This window comes from Macaca thibetana, chromosome 8 (assembly GCF_024542745.1).
Source record: "Macaca thibetana thibetana isolate TM-01 chromosome 8, ASM2454274v1, whole genome shotgun sequence".
NCBI lineage: Eukaryota > Metazoa > Chordata > Mammalia > Primates > Cercopithecidae > Macaca > Macaca thibetana.
Window position 1 is genome coordinate 116648359 of NC_065585.1, and position 15316 is coordinate 116663674.

Genomic DNA, 15316 nt, shown 5'->3' on the forward strand with positions numbered 1-15316 from the left:
TTGTGTCCTCCCACCAAATTTGCATGTTGAAATTCTAACCTCCAATGTGATGCTATTAAAAGATGGGGCCCTTGGGAGATAATTAGATGTAGATGAGGTCAGAGCCCCTTGTGTGGGATTAGTGTCCTTATCAGACACTAATCAGACAGTAGTTCTCTCTTTCTTTTTGCTATGTGAGAACATAGTAAGAAGCAAGATGTCTGCAAGCCAGAAAGAAGGTCCTTAACAGGAATGAATCTGCTGGTACCCTGATCTTGGACTTCCTAGCCTCCAGAACTATAAGAAACAAATGTATGTTGTTTAAGCCATCCAGTCTGTAGTATTTTGTCATAGAAGCCAGAGCAGACTAAGACATGTATACAAACTAATTTAATCATCATGAAGACCTATTCTTATTATCTATACCTCATCACTGAGAAAAATGAGGCACAGAGACATTAAGAAACTTGTCCAAGTTCAGATAGGTAGTAAATAGTGGAGTCAGCACTCAATCCCAGGAACTCTGATTAGAGTCTGTGCTTTCATCCACTACTCTCCATTGAGTGGGCACAGTGTGAGGACATTAAATGGACATCAATGTCCATTTCTAAAGCTTGGGTTTGGGAAGATTTGGATTAGAGAATAAAGACTGGCAGGTAGGGGCTTAAGCAAGTGCTAACCAAAAAAAATAAAGAAATATGGTGTCATCTGTGCCTGCAAAGATGAAGAGTTGTGGAGTATATTGCCCAAATTCACACAAGGTGACAATGGAGGAGCTTGTCTTCTTTGGATTAACCTTCAGATCCCTCTGCTTTTAGGTAACTGTGGAATGTCTCAGAAACAAGGAATTTGAAAGCCCCAGGAAAGGCATCCATGGTTCCAATCGAACTCCACAAAGATAAGTCCGAAGAAATGCAGAATACAGCCTGCTTTCCTCAATGGTTTTTGGTGATCAGTTCTTCCCTTCTCCATACTCACCCCGAATGCATGTAATGTAAGCCCAGCCTTCCATTAACAACCAGCCATAAAAATGAATTGGAATACATTGACTGGAGTCGGATACAATCTAAAAGTAAAGGAGATGTTTTTTTCACTTGGTACCTCTGAATCTCTCCTACTTCAAAGAACATTCCATTCCAGATGTCCCTACACCTAAAGCCATGGTCCATCTGTCAACAGCCATCACTGTATCTCCCCACAGTACATGCTGTTTGCAGCACAGCATGGGATAAGCTCCCTCACAAACTGGAACTAGAACCTATTTGCATTTCTTCCTATAAACATGAAAATTCTGAAGTGTCTTAGATCAATTTTGCTTTTGCCTTTGAAACAGATGCGTCTTACTTTTCTAGCTGATTTAGCTCCAGGTAGTCTTTCTGCAGGGGAGGGTATTCTTAGTGGGTATATGCTGCAATGACCAAAGATAAGCACCCAGTAAATACCTGTTGGGTGATGCAATCAAAGAAGGCTTCCCCTGAATGCTTTGCATGAGCCTAAGTTTTCATGGGCCCAAAAGGAGAATGACTATTTCCTTTTGAATTTGGCCTGGCATCAACACTTCTTGCTTTCTCTAGTTTTGATACCACTTCTCCCACTGCCAATTTCTCATAATTCATCCGGAAGCTTGGGACAACTCAAACTGTCCTGATAGCCATAGTAACTCCAAAGCATAAGAGAGTAATTCTGTGAGCTCCAGGCAGCAATACCCAGGGATTGGAGACCAGTGTAGCAAACTCTCCTTTTGGAATCTGGAGTATAGAGGGAAATATGTTGCCAGCAGGGAGGCTTGTTTTTGGTGTGGAAGCTTATTTTACTCCAGGGTAAAGTAGAAGCTGTGACATCTGAAAGTGGGTAGGGAACACTGGCATGTGAAAAAAGCAGAGGCAGTTCGTGATGGCAGCAAATGAAGGTCACATTTGCATGTGATTCAAAATGCTGAGGACAGAGCCACCCCAAGTAGCTGTCATGTAGCAATACCTAGCCACGTAGCAGTGCCCCAGGGACTTCCCTGCAAGAATTATTACACCCACTTTCCCATAGCTGCTTTGATTGCTGAAGCTGGACTGTCACTGGGTTCCTTGTAACTTTCTCAGGCAGACACAACAAACAGATGTAATTTCTGGTTGTACCTGTCTGAGTTGTCACTAGTCAGTGATGGGATTCCTAGTTCAACATCTAATTGGAGGTTTACATGGTTTTTGATGTTGGTGCCTCTTGCCATTTATTTGTAGAACTTCTTAACTGGAAGAGAAGAAGCTTGCCTGGTAGATATTTTGTCCCTGATAAATAGAATTTGTAGAATTTAGTTGACCTCTACTGATCAGTCATCGATAAAGAGCTACCTCTAATATTCACGCTAGCAATAAAAGAGCTACATGCTGTCAAGACACAGACATACTCAGTGCCAAAAATACACGCATATCTTGCATTACATTTCCCTTTAATACTTACTATAATGTGTTTATGCAATTATTTACATGTTAACCTCCCTCTTCAGTCCCTGAAATCCTAGAGGACAGGTAGAGTGTCTCATTCATCGTCATGGTCCCAGCACTTGATACAACATCTTTACAGAGTAAAAGACTGTTAAAATACCATCTTTAGCAAGCATCATCCTACATTACATCTTGTAAATGGTAAATATAAGAGACTAAAGCCATATGTCAAGTGGAAGGAAACCTATTCAACTCCCCAATGTTCTTTACCTCCTCTCACATGACTGCAGTGAATGAGAAAGTGAGAATGGGGAAAACCTACTTGGTTTTGTGCTCACTATTGAAAAATATTCCTTAGACTACATTGATATAGGGCTCTACACCAAATATTTCAGATCATTCTTGGAGAATTTTGAAATACAGAGAGGCTCCATAATTGTTCTCCTACGCACAATGCTGAAGGATGCCCAATATCAAGTGTACAACACTAAATGCACAGCAAACCTGACCCTGCCGCAGAAGCTGCCCAGTGGAAGCCAGGATTCAAACCCATGACCCTTTTCTGCTCAGGTTCAGCTCCCTAGCTTCAGAAACTACATAGGTCATTTCCTAGAGACTTTCTGTGAGGTGCTTCTTTCTGCTATGTATACCATTTTCAGGAGTGCACTGAAAACAGCCTAGACAACCCTCCCCCTAAAACCTTCAGCCTGAGGGAGCATTTGCCAGCAAAGTCTCCTGCCGTGCCCAATACCTACACTGCTATAAACAGGGTTCAGCAAAACTTGCCTGTAGAGGACCAAATTGTAAGTATAAAATACTTTGTGTGTCACCTACATGTCAATTGCATATTCTTCTTTGTTTGCTTGCTTGCTTTTTTTTTTTTTAATATTTTAAGTTCTGAGATACATATGCAGAACGTGCAGGTTTGTTACATAGGTATACATGTTAATGGTTTTCTGCACCCATTAACCCATCGTCTACATTAGGTATTTTTCCTAATGCTATCCCTCCCCCAGTGCCCTCCCACCCCCTGACAGGCCCGGTGTGTGATATTCCCCTCCCTGTGTCCATGTGTTCTCGTTGTTCAACTCCCACCTGTGAGTGAGAACATGCGGTGTTTGGTTTTCTGTTGCTTTCTTGCTTTTTGTTTGTTTTTTACAAACATTGGAAGCATTACAAAAGCATTCTTCACTGGAAGACTCTACTACAAAAATTTAGGCTGAAAAACTGGATTTGGCCCACAAGATCCAGTTTAGCAACCCATGAGAAAGGTTAGCAATATTCTTTTACTTTGGTGGTACTACCAACACAATAATAAGTTTATTTTAAGGAAGGCTTTCTTATTGAAGAATTAATGATGTAGGTTCAGATAACCCAGTTTTCTCCCTTCAAGTCACTGTGTGACTTGGGCCTGCTCATTGGACTTCTCTAATCTTCAGTTGCATCATGAAAACATGGGTCATAGATAAGCATCTTATAGTGTTGCTCAAAGACTCCAATGAGATAATGTATGTGAAAGTTCTTTGTAAACCACAAGTTCTATTTAAATGTTAGCTGTTACTATTGTTAACATTACTGAATTCTCAGGAAACATAATTACTCTGATGACATTATGGTTTAGTTTGTACATATACAGTTCCAGTGATAGATAAGAGTGTGGGAAAATCCCAAAAAAATATTGGTTTGAATTATAAATTATTAGAAAGCTTCTAACTTTTCTTAGAAGCTATTATTTTGTTTGTGTGGGAAACTACTTTTAAGGAAAAAATGTTGTGGTTTCCTAACTTTCCACATTCAAGGCTAAAAACCACAAAAGAAAAAAAATATTTTTATAAAACATATTTGTAGAGGTCAATTTTCAAATGCCAAAGATTTTGTCCTCGTAAAATTAAAATGAGTGATGACTCATTTCTTTGAAAAAAGAGAAATTGAGATTTTGCTAAAAATTAATATAATATACTTTGGTAAGGAGGAAATGCACATTCACCTAAATGCTGTTGGCTGGCTGTGGCTGCAATGCTTTCTTGCTTAATATATTTCAGAATTGAACAGCTAGTAATTGTCACCAAACTTGGGCAACAGTCAAGACAAAAAATAAATTTTTATTCTTTCCATGAGACTTTTAAGGTATTTCTCAGGTGAAAGCAGGTATATTCCTGGCAGCATGGCAATAGACTCTTAAGGTATGTCTCCCAAAAAAGTTAAATAAGAACTTCAACAAATTGTGGTCAATGCGATAATGAAGCATACCTATTTCAAAAATATGTATTACAAATTTTGTTTGTATTTTGTTTGCTTGTGCAAATATTAAAAATATGAAAAGCATACAAAAATATAAAACACTATCTCAAATTTTCCAATTTATTTTAATATTCTGCATTTAATATCAGACCACATCTTTCTTTTAAAAACCTTGAAATGCTTAACATTTAACTCTGCCAGCTCTTTTATTCTCTGGGCCCTCATCCTCATGCTCCCCTGAAAACATGAGCATTTCCCAATTTTTTTTTATTGTCCCCAAACTCTCACCTCACCTCCATCCCTCAGATGATAAAATCACTCGTAAATAGTTATCTAATGTGCCTATTCTAATTCTCATAAGCTCTGCAAGAGCAGGGACTTTGTCTTGTTCCCTGCTAAATCCCTACGTAAGGAATATGAAAGCTGGCTCAAAATATCACTCCCAGGGCTTCTGTCACCCCGTCTATCTAACACTCTGTGCATAACTCTGCGTTCTGCCCCATTTCTTACCAGTGATCTCAAACTCAATATATCCAAGCCACACTTACCACATTTAGTAGCCGCCTCACAAATCTCCTCCTCCTGACTTCATTATATCAATGGCGCCACGATTTTTAAGTCACTTAGAAGTATCTCTTTTCCCCTCAGTAGGCATCGATTTAATTGCAAGTTATCATTGCTGCCAAGTCTTTTTTTTTTTTTTATTCTAATATGAACAGGGTGACCATAAACACCACATAAAAACCAGGGTAATGTTGAGAGCAGAAAGAAGTGCTAACTAGACGGTCCATCAGGACCAGCAGGATGTAGCATCAACTTGGGCTGTCCTGAGAAAATGGAACATACAGTCAACTTAGCCAAGGGTTAAGTTAGTGCAAAAGTAATTGCGGTTGTTGCCATTACTTTTGGTGGCAAGAGCTGCAATTACTTTTGCACCAACCTAATACGATGCTAGAAATCATATATAATACCAACAGTTCATGTCCCCTGGCACCTTGGCTATATTGCAGGAGACCAAACAAATACAAATAAAATAACAAATACAAATGAACTTAAGTGTAAAGTGATAATTACCAACACCTATATAAACATTTTAGAAAGTCTGCTAGATAAATAGATCTATTTTGGCTGGGTGTATTAGGGAAAGTATCACAGAAAATGTGACCTTTGGATGAGTATTGAAATGTGTTTATGATTTAGATATGAGTATACTGGAGGGGAGAGCAAGTCTGCTGAATGAGTAGTGAGAACACAGTAGAAATTTCACAGTAGAAATTTCAGAAAAAGAACTAACCAGACAAATCACACAAAAAGATAGTCAAATACCCAAGAAACGTATGAAAAGTTGCTCAACCTCATTAGTAATAAGGAAAATGCAAACTAAAGCTAAAACAAGCTGTTCCTACACACCAAAAAGGCTAAAACTAATAAGACTCATAACAGAGAATCTTGTACTATTGATAGGGATGTAATTGCTACCACTGCTTTGGAAAAGCATATGTCAATATTTACTAAAGAAGAACATGTAGAATTTATACTTGTCCTATGATCCAGCAATTTCATTTTCTAGAAATAGACATCGAAATAAAAATTCAGGCGCATACACATCAAAAGACTTTTACAGTATGTTCATATCAACATTATTCATAATAGTTAAACACTGGACATAATCTAAATGCCTACTAAGTGTATAAAGGATTTATAAAAATGGTATATTCATACACAGAAATAAATGAATAAACAGTGTCAGTAAATGATCTACATGATTTACAAGAAACAGCATGATCCATGTAAAACAGCGTGATTAATTCTCACAAATATAACCTTGAATTAAAGAAACTAAATATGACCGAATATATACTGTATGATTTACATAAAGCTCAAAAATAGACATAAGTATAAAATTAGACATCAAGATAGTGTTTACCTATGGGGAAGAGGATGACTGGCTATGAAGGAGGCTTCTAGGACTTTGGCAATGTTCTGGTTCATACTTGGGCAATGTGATAATCTATCAAGTTGTATATTTACAGTTGGTGCACTGTGTATTTTGCTTCAATTTCAGAAGTTTAAACAAAAGATAATCAATGAGAATGTTCAGGAATTAAAGAATTACATGAGAGGCCGGGCGCCGTGGCTCAAGCCTGTAATCCCAGCACTTTGGGAGGCCGAGGCGGGTGGATCACGAGGTCAGGAGATCGAGACCATCCTGGCTAACATCATGAAACCCCGTCTCTACTAAAAATACAAAAAACTAGCTGGGCGTTGTGGCGGGCGCCTGTAGTCCCAGCTACTGGGAGGCTGAGGCGGGAGAATGGCGTGAACCCGGGAAGCGGAGCTTGCAGTGAGCCGAGATTGCGCGCCACTGCACTCCAGCCTGGGTGACACAGCGAGACTCCGTCTCAAAAAAAAAAAAAAAAAAAAAAAAGAATTACATGAATCTTCATTTTGAAATGACACAAGTAGAATCCAACAGAATAGAAACAAATTCACATTTTATGAAACTTTAGGACATAAAAGATAAAAATAAGACCCTAAGAGCTACTAGAGATAAAAGATTATTACAAAAAATAATAACTATAGCAATAGCAAAGTTACCATCAGCAAAAATGAATAACGTCATACAAATGATTAATCATCTAAATGGTGAAGAGAAATATATTAGAATCTTATCACCAATGAAACTATCTTTCAAGAGAAAACATGAAATATAGGATGTTTTCAAATATACACACATTAAGACAATTTTGTGAAACTCAAAAAACATCTGTGAAATAACTATTAAAGGTTGCTATTTTTACAAGAATAAAACATACATTAAAAAAGAATTATAAGGAGAAAATGGTAAATCTGCAATCAGAATGGAATACATTAGGTCACTTTGATCAGAGACTAGTGGATCAAGCAGACCTAAAATTTGAGAGAACAAATAAAATCTTCATAACAAAATTAATGTGTTTGATCTAATAGTGGTACAGATACCCCACACTCAACAAACAGAAAATATACATGTTTTCCAAACACATAGAAAACATTTCAAAAATTGGCCACATTCTAGATTACAAAGTGAGTCTCAAGAATTTTATAGAGTAAATATCACATAGATGATTTTCCCAGACATCCATGTAATTAAATTACATATCGACATTAAAATAATAGTTTGAAGTCTGATACTAAGAAAATCGCACTGCTGATTAATTCCTAGATAAAGAAGAAAACCATATTGGAATGTGTGAAATATTTAGAACTGGATGACTATGAAAACACTAGATATCAAATCAAGCATTGTGGGGTATTAAGTGGAATTCAGTTATTTTGTTGCTATAACTGCATTTGCTTTGCAAAGAAAATTTAAAAATAAATTATAAAACATTCAACTGCTACAGTCTAAACTGCCCAAAAAATATGTTCATATAAGACTAAAATGAATGTTTTTTTAAAAAGGGAAAAGTAATTTAAAAACAGCAGAAGTTAATGGGAGAGAAGGCAGTGCAACACAATATGATCCCAATGCAATTAAATTTGAAATCAAAATTAAAACATACATTAGTTTAAAGAAATAAAAACAATACTAATGGAAACTAAAAGGAACAATGTTAAAAAGTTAATTGTTAAAACTATGGAACGTTAGAGAAAATAGGAAAAAAATGGGATCTAAGGCTAGACAGAATTCTTAGACTTGACGCCAAAAGCATGATTCATAAAATAAAAAATTGATGAACTGATCTCATTGATATTAAAAACATTTGCCTTTGTTAAGAGGATGAAAAGACAAAGTAAAAACTTGGAGAAATTATTTGCAAACCATATATTTCAAACAGCAGCTTGACCCAGCCTCAGAGCCTAAACCAAGGCTCCATTCAGGGAGGGAAACACCTGCCACAGCACATTTCAGCAGAGAACAGGGGCTGGTCTTGCTCAACTTGGGAGTCCAGAAAAGTAAGGCAAGCCTTGGAATTCACTCCAAAACCACACCCAGGCAGAAAGACAAGTCTCAATCAGACATTTCTGTGGAGCAAAGACAGACAGTTGCATGGAATGGAGAAAGACAGTTGTATGGAACAAAGAAAGGCAGTTGTATGGAGCAAGGAAATATAGTTCTATGGAGCAAGGAAGGACAGTTCTATGGAGCAAAGAAAGACAGTTCTGTGAAGCAAAGTCTCTGGACCCATTTGTCCTAAGCTGTAACTCCACCTGACCTCAAAGCCCAGCCTGCAGCCCAACCCAGCTGCAAAATGCAAACAGTAGTTCAACCTGGCCAGGGAATACACACTGCAAATCTGCCCAATGGATGGTTATTGCAGTGCCCAGCCAGCAGCTGGGCCTGTTTGCAGAGACTAGCCAATAGTCTTGCCAAACGGTGGAGCCCAGCCAGTAGTCCCTTCAGACCTCAGAGCAAAGACAGCAGCCCACCCAACTAAACAACCTGACAGGAATCTCTGTCTGCTCGGGGTTGGTACAAGCTGGCCCATCCAGGATCAGGACTAGACTAAATAATGAAGTTCTATCCCTGCCAATAACACCTGTAAAGGCCAGAGCAGGTGGCTGTCTCCTTAAATGTGTAGACGTCAATGCAAGGACAGAAGGATTACAAAAAAATCAGAGAATCGTGACACCACCAAAAGAAACCAATAAAGCTCTAATATTGAACACTAAATAAATGAAGAACTAAGAAATGACTAACAAAGAATTTAGAAAAATCCTCTTGAAGTTCAATGAATCACAAGAATATACTAATAGAAAATTAAATAAAATCTGGAAAATATATGCAAACAAATTTAAAGTTTGACAAATAAATAGAAGCAAAATTGTTTTAAAAAGTAGAAATTCTAAAAATGAATACAATGACTGAACTAAAAATTTCAATGAAAAGCTTCAATAACAAGCTTCAATAGTTGATTTCAATCAAGCAAAAAAAAAAAAAGAAAAGAAAAGAATCAGGCCAGGCGTGGTGCCTCACACCTATAATTCTAGCACTTTGGGAGGCCAAGCCTTGAGCTCAGGAGTTCAAGACCAGCCTGGGAAACACGGCAAAACCCTGTCTCTACAAAAAAAAAAAAAAAAAAATACAAAAAATTACCTGGGTGTGGTGGCACGTGCCTGTAGTCCCAGCTACTCGGGAGGCTGAGGTGGGAGGATTGCCTTAGCCCAGAAACTCGAGGCTACAGTGAGCCAAGATCACACCACTACACTCCAGCCTAGGTGACAAAGTGAGACCCCATCTCATTAAAAAAAAAAAAAAAAGAATCAGGGAGCTTGAAGGCAGAATATTTGAAATTATTCAGTCAGAGAAGTCAGAGAAAAAGAATTAAAAATAATGAAGAAAATCTGCAGGAATTATGGTACACCATTAAGATAACTAACATTTTCTTCTTCTTTTTTTTTTGATGTTTTATTTTATTTATTTATTTATTTTTACCTGATACATGAGCTGAACGTGCAGGTTTGTTACATAGGTATATATGTGCCATGGTGGTTTGCTGCACCTATCAATCCATCGTCTAGGTTTTAAGCCCCACATGCATTAGGTATTTGTACTAATGCTCTCCCTCCCCTTTTTCCCCAACAGGCCCCATTATGTGATGTTCCCCCCTCCCTGTGTCCACGTATTCTCATTAGAACTAACATTTTTATAACAGGAGTTCAAAAGGATAAGAGACAGATTAAAAAGCCAGTAAACACAACTAAAGAAATAATGGCTGAAAACTTCCCAAATATTAGAAAGATGCAAAAATCCAAGTTTAGTAAGAACAATCTTCAGCAAAATTAAACCCAAAGAGGAGTTCACTCAGACACATAACAACCAAATTATCAAAAATCAAAGACAAAGAAAAAATTCTGAGAGTGGCAAGAGATAAGAAACATATCCATATAAGGGAGTCCTAAAATGGTTATCAGTGGATTTCTCCACGGAAACCCTACAGGCCAGGAGAGAGTACTATGATATATGCAGGGGGCTGAAGGTGAAAACAAACAAACAAAAAACAGAAACAAAAACAAAAACCTGACAACCAAGAACAGTTTTACCTGAAAAATCTGTACTTCGGAAATAAGGAAAAAAAAAAAAAAACTTTCCCAGACAAAGCTAAGGGAGTTCGTTACCACTAGGCCTGCTATACCGGTATCGCTAAATGAAGTCTTTAAGCTAAACCAAAGACTGCTAATAAACAACATAAAACATACAAAAGCACAAAACTCAGTGGTAAAAGTAATAGAGAGTCATATTCAGAATATTCTGGGATTGTAATGGTAGTTTTTAAAGGAATTTTACTTTTAGTACAAGGATTAAAAGGCAAAACTATTAAAAACAACTATAGGAGAAATAAGCTGTAAAGAGAAGCACATTACAAAGTGATATTGATTTTGATATTGAAAATATAAAATGTGGGGAGGACAAAGTAAAAGTGCAGAGTTGTTGTATGCAACCAAAGTTAAGTTGTTATTAGGTTGTTAGCTTTAAATACTCTGTTTTAAGTATAAAACATTTTATGTAAGGCTCATGGTGACCACAAAATAAAAATCTATAGTAGATGCACAAAATATAAATAGAAAGGATTCAAAACATCCCACTAAAGAAAACCATCAGACCACAAAGACAGAAAAAGAGGAAGAAAGAAACAAAATATCTATTAAATACAAAACAGAAAATGATTTACAAAATGACAGTGGATAAGTCCTTACTTATCAATAATTACTTTGAATGTAAATAGATTAAGTTCTCCAATAAAAATACATAAGAGTGGCTAAACTGATTTTTTTAAGACCCAAATATATGTTGCATACAAGAGATTCACCTCACTCTTAAGGACACACATAGACTGAAAGTGAATAAATGGAAGAGATTATTTTATGCAAACTGAAGCCTAAAGAGAACAGGGGTAATCTGATACTTATACTTTACTTCAGACAAAATAAAGTTTAAGTTAAAAATTTAAAAAATAAACAAAGACAGACATTATATAATGATAAAGGGATTAACTTAACAAGAGAATATAATAATTGTAAATATATACATACCTGACTTTGGGACAACTAAATATGTAAAGCAAATATTAAAGTGTCTGAAGGGAAAAACACATTGTAATACAGTAATACTAGGTGACTTCAATAGCCCACTTTCAACAAAGGACAGATCTTTCAGACAGAAAGTAAGTAATGAAACATTGGACTATAACTGCACTTTAGACTAAATAGATCTAACAGACATACGTAGAATATTCTATCTAATAGCAATAGAATACACATTCTTCTCAAGTGCACACAGAATATTCTTCAAAATAGACATACGTCATCACAAAACAAATCTGGACAAATGTAGAAAGATTGAAATGACATTAAGTATCTTTTCTGATCACAGTAGTATAAAACTAGAAATCAATAACAGGAATACTTGGAAATTTGGCTAATGGAGATGAATCTCCCTATGTTAGTTTAAACTAGTGTTTATATCATTAAACAACTTTCTGTCTTCATATTTATAAACACATTTGTCATCAAAAATATAAAATAGATTATCTAGATCCTTGGCTTTCAAGGTTTTTTTTTCTCCCAAGATTTTCTCAGTTGATAATTCAACCATTCTTTCCAAGGATTCCCCAGGTACAATTGGTACTTCTGATAAAATCAGACTAGCCTGACTTTTGATGTGTGTCTTTTCTTATAGCCTTAATTCCTCATAGTTGGATTCATGTCGCTGCTACAAGGGAGCAGACAAGGTAATAAAGGTGGTTTCAGTAAGTAAGAAAAAAAAGAACGGTAAAAATTATTCTGTTTTGCTTTTTCTGATGCTGGACAGAGGAACAAAACCATTTTATCAATACATGTCCCACATCTTCATTCAGAAAGTAAATAAACTGGCCGTTAAATTAACAAGACTAGAGAAATTCTGAATATTGATCCAGAACTCAAGCTTATCCATCAATAAACGAGACAAAACACTCTGATTTTAAGCTTTTAAAGTAATAGTGTTATTATCTGCTGATCTTCAGCCAGAAGAAATCGAGGGACCGCTCCTTATCAATACTCACTCTTTTCATTTCAGAAGGAAAGAGCTTTAAAGTTGGTGCAAATTCTTATCTTCTTCATATAGGTTAATTTTAGGAAAATTCCCTGAGTAGAGGGAAGTAAGGAAGCCCCTGTGGTTTCTTTCATGAGGTCAACCATCCTGATCATAGAGAAAAATCACTAATAAGTAAAATTCTATAAAATCTGCACAAAATATATGAAGCTTACAGGTTACCCAGGTATAAATAATATGGTACTTTATATACTGATTATGGAAGAACTTATGTGGAAGCCTCTCTCTTTATGTAAATTCATGAAATTTTTCTTTTTAAATGTCTATGATAAGAAGAAATGGCAAAGAATATCACAAAGTTCTAATATCTTTAATATACGTGTTACATTTGGCCCTCCAAAAAGCATACACCAAGATAAGATTTCAGCATACAAGAGATTTACTGGGAAGTGCTTGTAAAGGCAAGGAGGAAGGGAGCTGGGAAAGGTGATATGGTTTGGCTGTGTCCCCACCCAAATCTCATCTTGAATTTTATCTCTGATAATTCCCATATGTCATGGGAGGGACCCACTGGGAGGTAATTGAATCATGGCAGAGGGTCTTTCCCATGCTGTTCTCATGCTGGTGAATGAATCTCATGAGATCTGATGGTTTATAAAGGGGAGTTCGCCTACACAAGCTCTCTTGCCTACCCCCATGTAAGATGTTGACCTTCTCATTTGCCTTCAACCATGATTGTGAGGCCTCCCCAGCCATGTGGAACTGTTAGTCGAATAAATCTCTTTCCTTTATAAATTACCCAATCTCAAGTATGTCTTTATTAGCAGCATGAGAAGAGATTAATTCAGAAGGTAAGGAGAGCCTCCAGATTATGATCCAAGTTGACACCTTCTGAAGAAGAAGGGAAGGAAAAGTGTCAGACTGTTGCACAGTCATAAGAAAGTTTTAGCTGACCTGAGACAAATTCACCAATTCAAGAAATCCCATATATTACAGTAATAAGCCTGCATTAGAACCTTTGCCCTGCTTTGCCATTGGTTGAGAACAGCCTATAGAAAGTGTGGCATGAACACAGGAATGGATCCAGAAGAGCAAAATCTAAGACAATCTAAGTCAATTATGCTCCTTGCTGCAGATAGAATGGCATGTTTTCAAGGCCACCATAATATATAAGAAGTTCTTACAAATCAATAAGATAAAAGAGGAAAATACCAATATCATAATGGGTAATGGACACTATACCAGATTGTCTGTTGTCCACTCAGGGTCACATTTTTTTCTTTCTATACTCTTCTCTGCATTGCAAAAGCCATCAGGATTCTGAGTCACAATTCACCAATGAGAGGAATTTTGTGAGATTTTGGAAAGTGGAAGAGAAGTGGAAGCCATTTCTCACCCTGTAACCGTGTTGTGCAAGGATGAAGACTTCAGCCAACAGTAGAGGTGAGGTTTTGCCAGGAGCTCCTGGATGACCTGCATGCACATCATTGGTGCTTTAGACAGCTAAATCATCAGCATGGTTTCCCGATACAGTTGCACTTCAGAATTTCTGGAAGCAAACAGTAGCTTTCTCTAATCTGTTTCCCAATATTTCCAAGCAATATCATAACCGTCTGATTCCCTGTATTAAATCCTTCCTGCATGAAACAACTACAGCGGTTTCTGACCAAATCCTGGTGTCTTAGTTGGTTTTCACACTGAGACTGGGTAATTTATAAACAAGAGAAGTTTAATTGACTCACAGTTCTGCATGGTTGGAGAGGCCTCAGGAAACTTACAATAAGATGGAAGGTGAAGGGAAAGCAAGGCACCTTCTTCACAGAGTGGCAGGAGAGAGAGGGAGTGCAGGAGAAACTGTCATTTTTTAAGCCATTGGATATCATGAGAACTCCCTTGCTATCACAAGAACAGCATGGGGGAACCCTCCCCCATGATCCTATCACCTCCCACCAGATCTCTCCCTTGACACATGGGGATTAGAATTCAAGATGAGATTTGGGTGGGGACACAGAGCCAAACCATAACACCTGGCTAGCAGAAACATGAACAAGGAAGTCATAAACGAATATATAGAAATAAATGTATAAAAATAAAATCATAATTAAAGAATACAAATATTTTTAAATGAGGTGTTTTTTACTTATCAAACTGATTAAGGTTTATTTTATTTACATATATTTATGTACTTGTCTAGTTTATTATAAACAGTCAAAAGTTGGCAAGAGACAAAAGACAAATAAGTAAAAAGACAAAAAACAGGTACTGTTATGCACTCCTGTGGGGAGTTTATATTTTACATTTACATTTGTAAAACCTTTCTAGAGGTCAATATCTGTTATAACCTCTTAAATGTTCATAATCTTTGTTATTCTAATTTTAGTTACAGAAATTAATCTTAAGGAAAATTTGGAGTACAATGTTATATATAAGAGTATCAATGTGGCACATACACACTGTGGAATATGATGCAGACATAAAAAAGAATGAGTTCATGTACTTTGCAGGGACATGGATGAAGCTGGAAGCCATCATTCTCAGCAAACTAATATAGGAACAGAAAACTGAACACCACATGTTCTCACTCATAAGTGGGAGTTGAACAATGAGAACACATGGACACAGGGAGGAGAACAACACACACTGG